Source organism: Helianthus annuus, chromosome 4, assembly GCF_002127325.2.
Source record: "Helianthus annuus cultivar XRQ/B chromosome 4, HanXRQr2.0-SUNRISE, whole genome shotgun sequence".
Classification (NCBI taxonomy): domain Eukaryota; kingdom Viridiplantae; phylum Streptophyta; class Magnoliopsida; order Asterales; family Asteraceae; genus Helianthus; species Helianthus annuus.
In genome coordinates this window covers 2,668,450-2,683,500 of record NC_035436.2, presented here as the reverse complement: position 1 = coordinate 2,683,500, position 15,051 = coordinate 2,668,450, and the positions used below count along the sequence as shown (strand labels likewise).

The window sequence follows — 15,051 nt, the reverse complement described above, 5'->3', positions numbered from 1 at the left end:
TTAAACCAAGATTATAACAGAGGGTTAACACATTTTATCCCAGGTATACGGTGTTACGATATTAACTTGTATGTTCCATATTAACTTGTACACGTTTTTACTATCAGTATATGCACATCATAGTGTTTTGCAAACCACTTTCATATACATGAATACAAGTCGGGTTACAACAAGATTATAATGGTGGAGGCGCCCGTATTTGTACCTCTACTGTTACAGTTACTATTGAAGTTTATGCATCCATTCTGGAAGTCTTAACACATGTTATAATAGAGGCTTAACACACGTTATATCATGTTTACTCTGTTGTTGTTAAGTTACTATTGTAGTTTATTCATCCATTATGGAAGTCTTAACACACGTTATAATAGATGCTTAACACACGTTATACATTTTCAGTCACTTTAACACATGTTACAGTATGTATATACACATCATGGTGTTTTGGAAACCACTAGCTTATACTCATGTATTCAGGTATAACAGAGGCTTAACACATTTTATACAGGTATACGGTGTTACGATATTAACTTGTATGTTCCATGTTAACTTGTTCACGTGTTACGATCAGTATATGCACATCATGGTGTTTTGCAAACCACTTTCATATACATGAATACAAGTCGGGTTATAATGGATGCTTACATGTTATCATATGTATACAAGTGGGGTTACAACAAGATTACGATATTAACTAAGCTCCCCATTAAACTCATCGCCCCCGTCGACTGTTTTCACCCTTGTCACATGTTAAGCAATTACATGTTCCGAACAGACAAATTGTAACACATGTTAGATCAGTATATACACATCATGGTGTTTTGTAAACCACTAGCTTATACATGAATACAATATTATATGTTCCAAAATTACCGGTACATGTGTTACCATAAATGTGTTATACATGAACATATGTCAGGTTACATCATGGTACAATATTATACATGAATACAATATTATATATTCCAAAATTACCGGTACATGTGTTATACATGAACATATGTCAGGTTACATCATGGTGTTCTGTTACAGCATGAACCACCAACACATGTTATAAATGAACGAAGACTTCTTTCCCAAAGGATGTGACTTATTCAATGTCCCTGCATTAACGTCGCCTACATCCATCCAGCTTGTCAATTGAATATCTTTTATGGATCTGTTTTTGTAAATCAACACACGTTATATATCATTCTAACAGGTGCTTAACACATGTTATGGGTCTGTCTCTGTAAATCAAGCAACCCAACAAAAAAACAATTATTGTTAAGATCAAAAGCCCCAAACAAGCAACCAAACCAACAAAAAAACCCGTTCAAAATCTCATCCTAAAGTTTTGGATTTATTTAAATTACATGAACATTAACCATTACTAGAACACGCATTAACTTCGCCTACATCCATCCAGCTTGTCAATTGAATATCTTTATGGGTTTGTTTCTGTAAATCAACACATGTTATATAACATTCTAACAGGGGGGCTTAACACATGTTATGAGCCTGAGTCTGTGAATAAAGCAACCCAACAAAAAAACACTTACTGTTCAGATCAAAAACCCAAACAAGCAACCAAAACCAACAAAAAAACAGCTACTGTTAAGATCAAAAGCCCCTAACAAGCAACCAAACCAACAAAAAAAAACTTCAAAATCTCATCAAAAAGTTTTTGATTTATTTAAAATACATGAACATTAAGCATTACTAAAACACTTTTAGCACAAAAAAAACATATTAACAACCATTTCAACAAAAAATCAAGTGTGAAATGATATTTCAAGAACACTTATCGGATCCATAACCGTCCGATGAACACGAAGAAGATCTTGAAACCTTCTTCTCACACACACACTCGTGCGTGTGTCTTTGTGATAAAGATTGTTGTTTCTCTATCTAAACATCAACTTTCTCTCTCTAAAAACATTTATCTTGTCATCGTTCTCTCTCTAAAGGTTATTGTTTCTCTAATCAACAACACCTGAACACGAAGAAGGGTCTTCAAACCGTCCGGATAAGCTTTTATGGTTGTGGCTATGGTTGTCTTCAAGATCAGGGAAGAAGAAATGGGAAAGAGAAAGAGGTAAGAGAAAGAGAAGCTTTTATGGTGATTTGATGTTTTGTGTTTTCAAAGTCAATAAAGTTGTTTTTTCATTACCCATATTGCCCTTAATTTGTACTATATGGACTATTATATTGTTTTTAAAGGCAAGAATTCTCTAAACAAATGAGGGCCATTGATCTATTTAGATCTATTTAAATCAATGGATGAGATTGGGTTTCCAAGGTTTTCTAAAAAATATAGGGTTTTTCATATAACCCACCCCTATAATTATAATTATAATATAATTCAAATAGACAATACCACTCCACCAGCTTGACAACATGTTATAAATTTGTGCATAGGTGATATATATCTAGTAGTTACACTGTGAGAAATAAAAAATAAGAGTTGGTGAATGTCATGTGGCATTCACTTATTGGTCTACCGATCTATATATCAATCAAATGACAAAACTACTCATGATACATAGTTAATTATATATAACAAGTCGTAAGCCCGTGTGTTGCAGGGTGGGGTCGTAAAATCGTGTTACCAGCGTTGCAGGGCAAGAGAGTAAAACCGTGCTAAGTAGCAACTAAACAACGACCAAAACCGAAAAACGATGTAAACAAAAGCATGAATTTTTAACACCAAGTGACTCAATTAACGTGAAACATAGACAAAGTTAAATTTATATCAACACGTATTAGAAAGTCAAGAGAGTAAAAAAAAAAAACCTGATGGACCAAATGTGATCACCAAGTTAAAACCTTTTGTATCCTTTCATTCAAAAAACTAGACTATTAGCAAATTTATTTTATTTTGTAAAACTACCGTGAACCAACACCTAAATTTAAGATGTCCTGTGCTACAACAACCTCTCGAGTCTCAACCACCTTTCTTGCAACAACCAACCTCCGGTGACACCGTGATGAAGAAACTAAAGTGATGGAGTAATTAGGGCAGCATCATGGGCTTCGGTTTTTTGTCTTCCAGGGTGCGACGGTTTCCATGGTTGACGGTTTTAGTCAAGGGTCAACCCATCCTGTACTAACTAAAAGTTAAGCCAATCAGTTTGGCTGACGTGGACTGCTTATGTGGCAAAAAGTCAAAGTGTTGCTACAATAGACTGCTTATGTGGTAAGTCAAACTTTTGATGACGTGAACTGCTTATATAGCAAGGGGTACATTGATGCTTTTATGAAACGTCGTGGTGTTAAATTGACGAATTTTCTAAATAGGGTTGCAAATGCAGTTTACTCTTATAACAATGATAGATAGTCAGGTCCAAAACATTCTGCAAAGAATTCCAAAATAGTTTTTTTTTTAATAGCAAACGGGACTGTATTTCAACCAAACAAGAATCGAAAGCTTTTAGTCAGGAACTGAGAGCCACCGATTGTCATTACAGAACAAGGAAAACGAAAACAAACAAAATTACATCCAGAGTACTATGCTATAAAGTTGAAATCCCACCATTGTTGTCGCGAAATAGCTTTAAATTTTGATCTTTCTATCACATAATCATATGATTCTTCTTTTATACCTTCTATCACATTTTGAAACCTTCTATCACATTTTGAATTCCAAAATAGTTAAGAGAAGAAACATTGCAAAAAATAGTCAAAGTCAACGCATGTGAATATTAGCCATTTCCACTTAGCAAAACAGCCCTTGTAAAATTCTAACATACCAATGTCACCCTATACTTTCCCCATATTACAAGAACAAATCAAAAAACCAGTAAGCACCAAAAAAATTAAAAAAAAATAAAATACAGACAACCCTACACTTAACTATAAGCATGATTAACACCTTTAAAAAAGACCAAAGAAATTTAAAAAAAAAAAAAAAATACTATGTTCTTGTGGCAGCCAAAGCAACACGAGGACTCAAAACCGACGATTTCTTCTGCAACATTTGTTTAAAATGTCTAATCTTTGCATCAACTCGTGCAGTAAACCCGATCTTCGTTTCTTGTCTAGCTTTTGATCTTTCGCGGGTCCACATATGTCGATCCTCAACGTCTTTTTTATAATATTTAATTTCTTGAATAATATGATGATCCATCGGACTAAAAGATCTTTGAAAAGAAATATGCGCCAAATACGGGAGATTACACGCAACCGTCACTAAAATCGTGGTCAACCAGAATAACGGGGCGGGTGCAAGTGCTTCCACAAAGATTCTAAAAGCGTTTCCAGAATATTCCGGAGGCATCATACCGTATAGTATTAGAAACACGTACCATGCAATGATACTGAAACCGATTAGAAAGTGTTGTATCCAAGTGAAGTGACTCATCGTGAGGGCGATTTGGCAGTTTACTGCGTAGATGACACATGTGAACATCGCGGTCCCCAACACGGTCATGTCGGCTGTCTGCCCGCCTGCCCGAAAAGCTTGGTCGTAGAATATTATTATGTTGAGGAAAAAGACGATTAGCGAACAATACAGCCCGTTTCCCATCCACCCGAATATTCGGTACCAGTCGAAAAATAGGTTTTTTGGTCCTTGTTGATATAGTGCTGGAAACTGCAGTGGTCATAAAGAGGCGTAAGTATGTACATATATTATAAAATTTTTACACTATTAACTTTGTACGATAATAACAATTTAATTCGAGCATTATATAATAATAATAATAATAATAATAATAATAATAATAATGATAATAATAATAATAACAAGAAGTCGTGTAAATTGATTTGAGTATTTAAACTTATAAAAATGATTGGCCCATTTAGGATGTTTCATTTGCGGCGATGTTGAAACATACAGTAACTCGAATTTATATCGTCGAATGAAAACGTATCATATTTGAAAAGACTTGTTTCCGAAAAAGTTTACGTCAAAACGTAAACCAACCGAAAAGGCATATAAAAAGCATGAAAACGTATTATATTTCAACCAGCTCATTTTCCCAAAAAAAAAACGTATGTATTATAAGCATGAAAACGTATAATATTTGACCTGACTCGTTTCCGAAAAAAAAAATTACCAACTTGAACATAAAGTTAAACCAGCTTGAATTGATACCGACTCGTACATAAAATTTTCAAGTTAAAGAATGAAAGTACGGGGGTGAACTTGAAACTTTATTAACTCAAAGGGGTCAAAATGACATATTACGAAGTTTTAGAAAGTTGAGGGAGTGTACATGTCACTATTGAAAGTTGAGGGGAAAAAATAAAAATTGTGGGTACTAATTAACGAGACATTTTAATTGTACTTTAGGAATGAAAAGCTAACCTGTAAGCAGATCTCGGAAGAAACATCTTGTTCAAAAACGCCAAGTGCAATCACGGGCAATGACGTAAGAACAACGTTGAATAAAAGCATATACCAATCATCGTACACTGATTGGCCCGAGAAGCCGGTGAATGCCTCGAAGTAGAACAATGTAAGCCCAAACGCAATGTTTTTGTAGAAGAAATAGCATATCTGTTGCAAAGAATCGTTGTCAGTAATAAACAAAAAAATATATATACGTTAACAAATAACAGTCAAATTTTGTTCGGCATTTAACTCATTCTCTTGTGACCGTTTATATAGCATTAAAGAAACAAAGATGTGACTGTGGGTCCCACTCAAGAAACCGGAACTGTAGATATATATACCATTTGAGCAATTCTTTTATAACACCAGTGACCGTGTACAACTAGAAGCCTTTCAAGAAACCGAAACTGTGCAATAGCAAAATCACTAGCCATCACAGCCTGCACATATAATCATAAACTTTGTAAGCCAATTGCAAAAAAAAAAAAAAAAAAAAAAAAAAAACCAAGCACATATAATCATACACAGACCTGCATTCCTTCAACGCCGCTTATTCCGACACCAATATCCGCTTCTTGAATCATTCCGACATCATTCGCACCGTCTCCAATAGCTAAAGTCGTTTTCCCCGTGCCTTCTTTCACCAATCTTGTAACCTAACGTCAAGACGACAATAAAAGACTAAGAAAAAAATAATAATTTAAAATGACGCGTCTATGTATCATGATCTTACCATGGCTTTTTGTTTAGGAGAAACACGACAACATATAACAGAAGCACAATCAACCGCTAAATTCAAGAAATCCTGTTTCAAATCTTCCTCTAAAGCGTAAGTTAAAGTCTTTCCATCGATAATCAACGCAAATGCAGCATGTGGGTCCTTTTCAAGCTTAATCATTTGAGTTGCATTAGTGATTTGCAATTCAATGTTCTCCTTCACAGCCTGATCATAATAAAATAACATTAAAAAATTAAGAATTAACTGTATTCTACAAATGAAATCAAAGTTGCAGATATCCTTATTAAAGTTCAAAATTTAGTAAATATTATGTTAATTTCATCATATTATATTTACCCTTTTGAAACACTAAATATATCAAATTTAGTATAAAGAGTAAATTACGTTTTTGGCCCCTGTGGTTATATCACTTTTACTATATTAGCCCAAAATAAGAATTTTTAACATATCTGCCCTCATGGTTTCTATAACTAACCATTTTGGCCCCTAAGTCTAGAGATCATGGGGGCCAAAATGGTTAGTTATAGAGACCATGAGGGCTAAAATGGTTAGACTTAGGGGCCAAAATGGTTAGTTATAGAGACCATGGGGGCAGGTATGTTAAAAATTCTTATTTTGGGCTAATATAGTAAAAGTGATATAACCACAGAGGCCAAAAACGTAATTTACTCTAGTATAAAAGATGGTTTTTCTTTAACTAGCTATGTAGTTAAGTAGAATTGTAAAGTTTGTTCTTATTTCAATCAGTTCAGCAATTTAATTTTAATAACGATAATACGTACCTTTTTGGAATCTTGTTTTAGAATGTCGACATTTGTTGATATACATATTTGCTTCATGCCCTGACGAAGTAAACTGCATGCAAACCTACACCAACCAAGATAAGGTATTATGGTTAATCTTTAAAAAAAAAAAAAAAAAGTTTTACACAAAGGGCAATTTCATAGTGTTTATTGTCTATATATATTAATATATATACTTCTATATATTAAAAAAAAACATAAATAAGCTAAATATCTTATATATACCATTTAAAGGGCGAGAGACATTATTATGAAATTAATCCTACACAAAAATACTCGAAAACAACTTTTATTCACGATAATCAAGTTAAAAAGGGCGAGAGACGTTACCCTATGTTGATTGCGGTTTCCATTTTATCCCCTGTTAATACCCATATCTTAAGACCAGCTTGTGCTAATTTATCGATACATTGAGGCACCTATACACGTAAAAAGAATTTATTTAGAACTAACAAAATAATAAAAAGTTCAAAAATAATGACATAACGGTAAAAAGAATAATTTGATACCCCTGGTTGCAGCTTATCTTCGACAGCGGTTGCACCGACAAGAATCAAATCTTTTTCCATCATGTCCGAAACGCGTTCAAGCATCGCCTCCCTGTCACCACCAATGGCAGTTTTTGCTTTTGTAAATTCCTCGTTCCATGATACGTACTCGGATTCTTCAAGTTTTTTATACGCAAGCGCAAGCGTACGTAAACCGGCTTCCCCGTAATCATTTAAATGCTTTGTGGTAGCCTCCTCGAACCTTCTTCCAGTTTTTGCTAAACGTTCAAAGATTATGCTGCAAAAATAAATAAATAAATAAATAAAATGTATTTAGTGTGCATGTGGATGTGTGTGTTGAAATTGAAATCAAGAAACCGACCTGTCGGCGCCTTTGCACAATAAAAGAATTTGTCCGGTCTCGTCCTGAACGATAACCGACATCCGTTTTCTTTTACTCGTAAAATCCAAAAGATTTAGAAGTTTAAACTCCCTAGAAATAACATGCAAATCAAATGTTACAAAAAGTTAAAAGTGGAAAGGAGGGGGGCTCGGGAGGGGGTGTAACGGGTCAACACGGGTCATGTTGACCCACTTACAGTTTTTATCCTCTTTTAGGTTCTTTTTTCGATAATTTACTCATCATTCAATGTGGTTACTACTATAGGGTAAAGTTCTTGTACAAATAATTTTAACATACTAAACATACAAATTGAAGGAAAACTCAAAAAGACAAGGTGGCATTTTTGTAATTATCAATAACTATCAAAGTTACTCTACAAATATACCTAAAAAAACTTAACCCCCCCCCCCCACCCAAGCTAAAATGCTAAAAACTAAACCCCCAAAAAACCTAAAAAAATCTAAAAAAAAACACAAATTATTTTATTTTATTTTTTTAACATTTTTTATTAAAAAATCGCTACTTTTTTTTTTTTGCTAACGAAATGTAGCGATTTTTTAATAAAAAATGTTAAAAAAAAAAATTTGTGTTTTTTAGGTATTTTTGGTTGAGTTCACATTTGTATAGTAACTTTAATAGTTGGTGGTAATTACAAAAATGCCACCTTGTCTTTTTGAGTTTTCCTTCAATTTGTATGTTTAGTATGTTAAGATTATTTGTATTTGATCTTTTGCCTACTACTATAATAGTTATCTAACAACATTAATATAATCAAAAAGCATTTCCGAACCTTTCAACAAATTCTTGAGAAGAAGGATTCCTCTCACGAACAAATATGCTCGATTGCGTTCTTCTACAAAATTCAAACCCGAATTCTCTTGCAGCCACAAGAAACGCACCTTCGTCAGGCGATTCAGCCTCATAACTATAACTATCAGTTTCTTCGTTAAACTCGGGAATCGCAGTGTGACAAAGAGCAAGAACCCTAAAAAACAACAATATAACATCGCGATTCGCCTCTTGGGCCCAATTCCCATTCATTAATCGACTATCATCAAAACTAAAACCCTTGATCGGTGATCCCAAACTATCTTTAGAACCCGTTAATGCCTGTAACTCGATTTCCGGCCCGTGTTGTCCACTAGACCTCGCGGAATGTCCACCATGCCCTTCAAGATCCAAAGCCATTTGATTGGCGGCCGCCACCTCGACTTCACTAGATCGTACGCCATACGGGACCCCTGCAATCGAGCACTTTAGAAAATCCATTTGATTACACGTTAACGTCCCGGTTTTATCCGATAAAATAGTGTCCACCATCCCCAGTTCTTCATTTAAATTCGAGGTACGGGCTTGAGCTGGAGTACCCGTTTCTTCGTCATACATGTTTATATCTTGATTTATAAAAACCGCTTGTAAAACCTTCACGAGCTCAATAGAAACGTAAAGTGAGATCGGTATCAAATACCCGTAAAGAATTAAAGCGGTAATCAAATGATAAAACCCCGATCGTGAAGCATTTGCAGGATCGTATAAGCTCTCATGATCCGGCGCCCGCAGGTACCACCAACTTGGCATTTGCGTCTTTGTCTTGATAGCAAAACCGATCGAGCTTATCAACGAAATCAACACCAAAAGGGTAAAAAGGACATAAATAATTTTGTCCATTTGTTTCTCGATCGTACTCCTTTTTGAAGGTGATTTTGTAGCGTTTTGCATCACTTTACTATCGTGACCCGAAAATATCACCACCCCGTAAACATGGCCCGTGTTTCTTAGCTTCGAATCCCGAAGCAGTATCTGACTAGGATCGAGTGGGAACACTTGTCGTTCGTAATCCAAATTGCCAACAAACGTATAAAGATTCGGATTCGGATCCTCACATGTAATCGTTCCTCTAAAATCTTTGAAACTGGAATCATCGTCTAAAGATAAAGTTGTTTCTAACGATCTTTTAACTTTTAGATTCGTCTCACCGTCTAAATTCATAGTTTCGACATAACAAATCCCGTCTTCGTAGCTTGAGGACAATAACAATAAATCAGCGGGAAAAAACTGATCTTTTTCCACTTTTACGACATCCCCGACACGTATATTCATCCATGGTTTTAACGAAAACACACCTTCCCCGTTATGAACCCTGACTTTCCTCAAATTTACCTTCATGTCTTGCATGAACCGATGCCAGTTTTCAACCGCTTCTTTAGCCATACTGAGCCCGATAACAAAAGCTAACGGTGCAATCATGCTATAAGCCGAAAAGGGTGAAACGGGTGTCAATGATAGGCATGCAGCTAAGAGGAAATACACATTTGCCACACGTCTGAATTGCTCGAAGAGGGCTTTTGGTAAAAAAGTAATTACGTTATACTTTGTGGTTGATATGTAATTCTTGCAGTATTTGAGTGGCTTGTTTTGGTGTAATTTGTAAACGAGGTTGGTTACAGCAAACAGGTCGAGAAAAACGGGGCCCCCGAAATTGATGCCTTCTTTCGTCCCTTTTAGGGTAGGGGCGCTCATCACTTACCACTTACTCGTCACTCATAACATCCAATCAATTTCCGTCATGTCATCGAGTTTTATTTCATCACTAGTGATGGTTTTTAGTGGAAATGCCCATCACTCACCACACGCTATCAAAATCATAAAAAAAAAAACAAAACTAAATTGCATGTTCTTCACGCGTGAAAATCTCAACGCATTATAAAGTTCACGAGTCATAAAAAGGGGTGGCGGCGAGGTTCCCTTACATTCCACGAGTGATGGAGGTGCTATCACGGGACGGCTTGTCCGCCCTTACATGCATGTCACAGCTGATGTTTTAAATTATGAAAAGCATCTTTTAAAAACCTAGTTTTCGCCGTAAACACGTTTCCCATAAAACCTTTTAGCCGCGCGTCGCGTAGCCAACACCAACAATCCCCGCATGTCGCTGGGCTTAATCATATAGCCGACTTCGTTTTGTTAATCCCTAAGCCCACCGACCCATGATCCTTGTTGCTTCTTTAATTCCATAGTTTTTTTTTGAACGGCCGACAGAAAATTTTATTAATAGTAGCAAGATGCTACAAACCAAAATACAGCGTTTATCACCAAACAAAACAAACCAAAAACTTTACATCAAATCATAGCATCTAGTTTGAACCGACACCAATCCTCCCAAGATAAAGCCCCCACTTTTGAACGATTCTTCACCCATAGGAACGCCACCGATTTGATTTCCTCCATAGACTTCGAAACATTTGGTACCTCCTGTCGGAATACGGCATCATTCCTTGACTTCCATATACTCCAAAAAGCTACAAGAATAACAGCATGAATGACTTTCCGCTTCCTCCTCGAACCCGAACTTGAAGAGTGCAACGAAAGCAAATCCTTTATACCAAACGCATAGATAGGAGGAATCCCGCACCAGTTCGCCAAAATTTGCCAAATCATCTGAGCAAAAGAGCACGAGACAAAAATATGATCACTAGATTCAGCATAGTCACCACAAATCACACACATTTGGCTCGAGACCGGGACGTTCCGAACAGCCAAAGCACATCTCGTTGGCAACCGTTCCATTTCTGCCCGCCAGGCAACAATGCTGACCTTTTTCGGGACCCAGTTGTTCCATTCAAAAACATTAGAAGGCCTTGTCCGGTTAACAGAACTAAGAATGCTTTTAACACTTGCAACATTAAACACCCCACTGCCGTCATGCTTCCAAATCCAGCGATCTGCCCCCACTGACCCAACCCGGACACTTAATACCTGCTGTAACAACTGCAGTTGGGACGCAGCAATGGAGTCTAGAACCGGACGAGCCCAGGCCCAGTTAAAAACAGGCCCAGAGGTACCAGCGGCCCATCGGTCTTGTACCAAGCAGTCCTTGACGGTTTCTTCATGGAATAATTCAGGGAACATTAGGTAAAACGGAGTCGACTCAGCCCAACTATCCAACCAAAAGCAAGTATTTTTTCCGTCGCCAACAACTGCCGAGAACGCAGATTTGAGGTCAATATTAGCCGATAGCAACGGCTGCCAAATACTATACATATTTTTCCAAGGACCCGCAACTGACACCTTGACTGGAATGTCCTTCCATGCCCTTGAATTGTGGTGAATTGACCATACAACCCGTCGCCACAAACTTTTTTTCTCTGTTTTAAAACGCCACCACCATTTTGCCAACATCGCAAGGTTAGCGTCTCTAAGTGAACCAAATCCCAAACCCCCAAATTCGATAGGAGCAATTGTTTTTTCCCACGCCACCCAGTTCATCTTGGCTTTCTCTTCTGAACCGCCCCAAAAGAAAACTCTTCTAATTTTATCCAAAACATCTAGGACTTTTACTGGGGCTTTAAACAGAGATAGGTAATAAGTCGGTAACGCGTTTAACACTGATTTTATCAAGGTTATTCTCCCTCCATATGACAGCGTTTTAGCTTTCCATATTGATAGCCTATTTCTGAAAAGTTCGATCACCGGCTTCCAGTTCCGAGCTAAGTTCATGTTCGCGCCAACCATTAAACCAAGATGTTTGAACGGAAACGTACCTTGTTTACAATTCAGTAATTGGGCCATATTTTGGACATCTTCTTCATTCACTCCCACACCAAAGATGCTACATTTGGCCAAGTTTACTTTCAATCCAGAGACTAGGTAGAAGCATCTCAACATACGCTTGAGATTATTAATACTCGAAACCGACCATTCCCCCACGAACATTGCATCATCCGCGTATAATAAGTGTGATAAGATAGGACCATCATTGGTGACTTTTAACCCATTAAATAGCCCAAGTGAAACCGCTTTTTCCATAATTTTTGATAGGGCCTCCATAACGATTACAAACAAAAAAGGAGACAGAGGATCCCCTTGCCGGAGCCCCCGGGAACATAGAAATTCCCTCGTCGGTGAACCATTCACTAGAACCGAGGCCTTAGCTGAATATAACGTAGCCATCACCCATGCTCGCCACCTTCTCGGAAAATTCATTTGAGACATGATCGAGTCAAGAAACTTCCAATTCACTGAGTCGTACGCCTTACTAATATCCACTTTAAAGAACATCCCACGCCGTCTAGACTTCTTTAACCAACTGAAAACTTCATTGAGGACCATAGGACCATCCATAATATTCCTACCGGCCAGGAAAGCAGACTGCTCTTCTGAAATCAAACCCCCCACCACTTTTTTCAGTCGATTGACCAGGACCTTAGAAATGACTTTATTAATAACCCCAATTAAACTAATAGGTCGAAAATCGGACGGCCCCACCGGATCTTTAATTTTTGGAATCAAGGCGATAAAGGATGAGGAACAACACTGATTAAGGGAACCATCTTCATAGAATTTATTGAACAACTTCAATAAATCCTCACGAAAGCCTGACCAACACCTTTTGATGAACTTAAAGTTGAAGCCATCTGGACCCGGAGCCCGATCCCCATCACAATCCCATACAGCCGCTTTAATTTCCTCCAGAGTAAATGGGCATTCCAAACTCGAAGACTCCTCATCTGAAATGGACGCTAAGTTCGGACAAGACAAAACTGGCCGGACCGGCATCGGTTCCGTAAACTGGCTGGCAAAAAACTCAAATAACGAATTCTTCATCAGTAAAGGATTCGTAACCCAAACCCCATCAATCATGAGCCCGTTTAATCTATTGGAACTAATATTCGAGTTTATAATATGGTGGAAGTAGGCAGAGTTTTCATCCCCATCAATAGCCCACTTCGATCTCGATTTCTGTCTAAGATCCAACTGGGTGATTCTATCAAATTCGGCCATATAATTCCTACAATCCGCTCTTTCAGCCAATTCCCCGTCCAATAATAGCCTTTCTTCCGCCAAGCGTTCAATGCTAGCCAGTCTACTTTTTTTATCACTATAAATACCCTCTTTCCTAGCTTTTTCCATTTTCAGCCACGCTTTGATTTTGTTTTTCAACCATCGCAACTTAATTGCTAAAGCAAGATCTCCTGGCCCCGAAAAAGAGAACTCTCCACACTGCTGTAGCACGAAATCCAGAAAGCCATTATATTCGAACCAAGAGTTGAAAAACCGGAAAGGGGTATGACCAAAATCCGACTGGACAGTGGATAAAACAATTGGCCGATGATCAGACGCTCCTCTCTCTAATGCAAGCACCGTTGCATTAGGCCATTGCTCCCTAAACCCCAAGCATACAAGAAACCGATCCAGTTTGCTAAGCTTTTTACCATTATCCGACATATACGTGAAATTGCCCCCGCCCATATTGTATTCCACCAACCCAGCTGATAATATAAACTGATTAAACGCGGCAGCATTAGAATCTATAAATTCGGAATTCATTCGCTCATTCTCATCCCGAACCTCGTTAAAATCGCCCATCATTACCCATAAACCTTGAGCCGAGTTTCTAACATCCAAAATCTCCAACCAAAGTGCACGTCTACTAACCGCATCATTAGGGGCATAAACGTTCATAAAATTGATCCTACTACCGGAATGGACAAGGAACCCCGAGACACTAATAAATGATCTGTTATAAATAACGTCTACGCACCTGAAAACAGACGGACACCATAAGCAAGCCAACCCCCCCGATCTGCCTTGTGAATTCACCACTGCTAATTTGAACTCCGCCCTTCCCCAGAATTGATTGAACCTGAATGATTCGGAATCTTGAAGTTTCGTTTCCTGAATAGCGAGAAAGTGAATGCCATAACCTGTTTTAAGACCACGGATCCAGTCCGATTTCCGACTGTTCCGGATCCCCCTCAAATTGATAGACAGACAATTCATTGGAAACCGATTGTGACACCTTCATCAGCAACAAGCTTCTCAGTCTCGTTTGCGAAACCATTTAGATCTACCCCAATAAGAGCCCCAATCTGGATTGTAGCCTGAGTCTCTTCTGAAATCATACGTTGTAGATCTGACCTATTTTGCACATCTCCTGCATCATCACCGCTAATATCCTCTTGAAACACCGAATTCAATTGTGGGTTGAATAGCCCCTCCGCACCTGCAATTGGAGCTTCCGACGACCCAGGGTTAATCACAGGAACACCATTTTCGAGTTCATTATTGCAAGGCTCACGAACAGGGGTATTGAGGTCAATAGGATCGACGGTGGCACCATTAGTTTGATGAAATAATCTATGGGTAGGACCCTGGGTAGAACCAATAGATGGTGGGCTACGGACATCTCTATTCCTCTTCCCCAAATTAACATTTATTACTGGATCATACTTTGTCGGCCCAACTCCAGGCCCAGACTTTCTAAGATCCATGCCATCCATATTAGGCCCATCATTCCCGAA

At 37.8% G+C, this 15,051-nt stretch overlaps 1 pseudogene; it reads right to left on the bottom strand.

Annotated features, from left to right (window-relative positions):
- Positions 1–3,658: 3,658 nt before the first annotated feature.
- On the bottom strand, positions 3,659–14,530 carry LOC110935412 (annotated as a pseudogene).
- Positions 14,531–15,051: the final 521 nt, after the last annotated feature.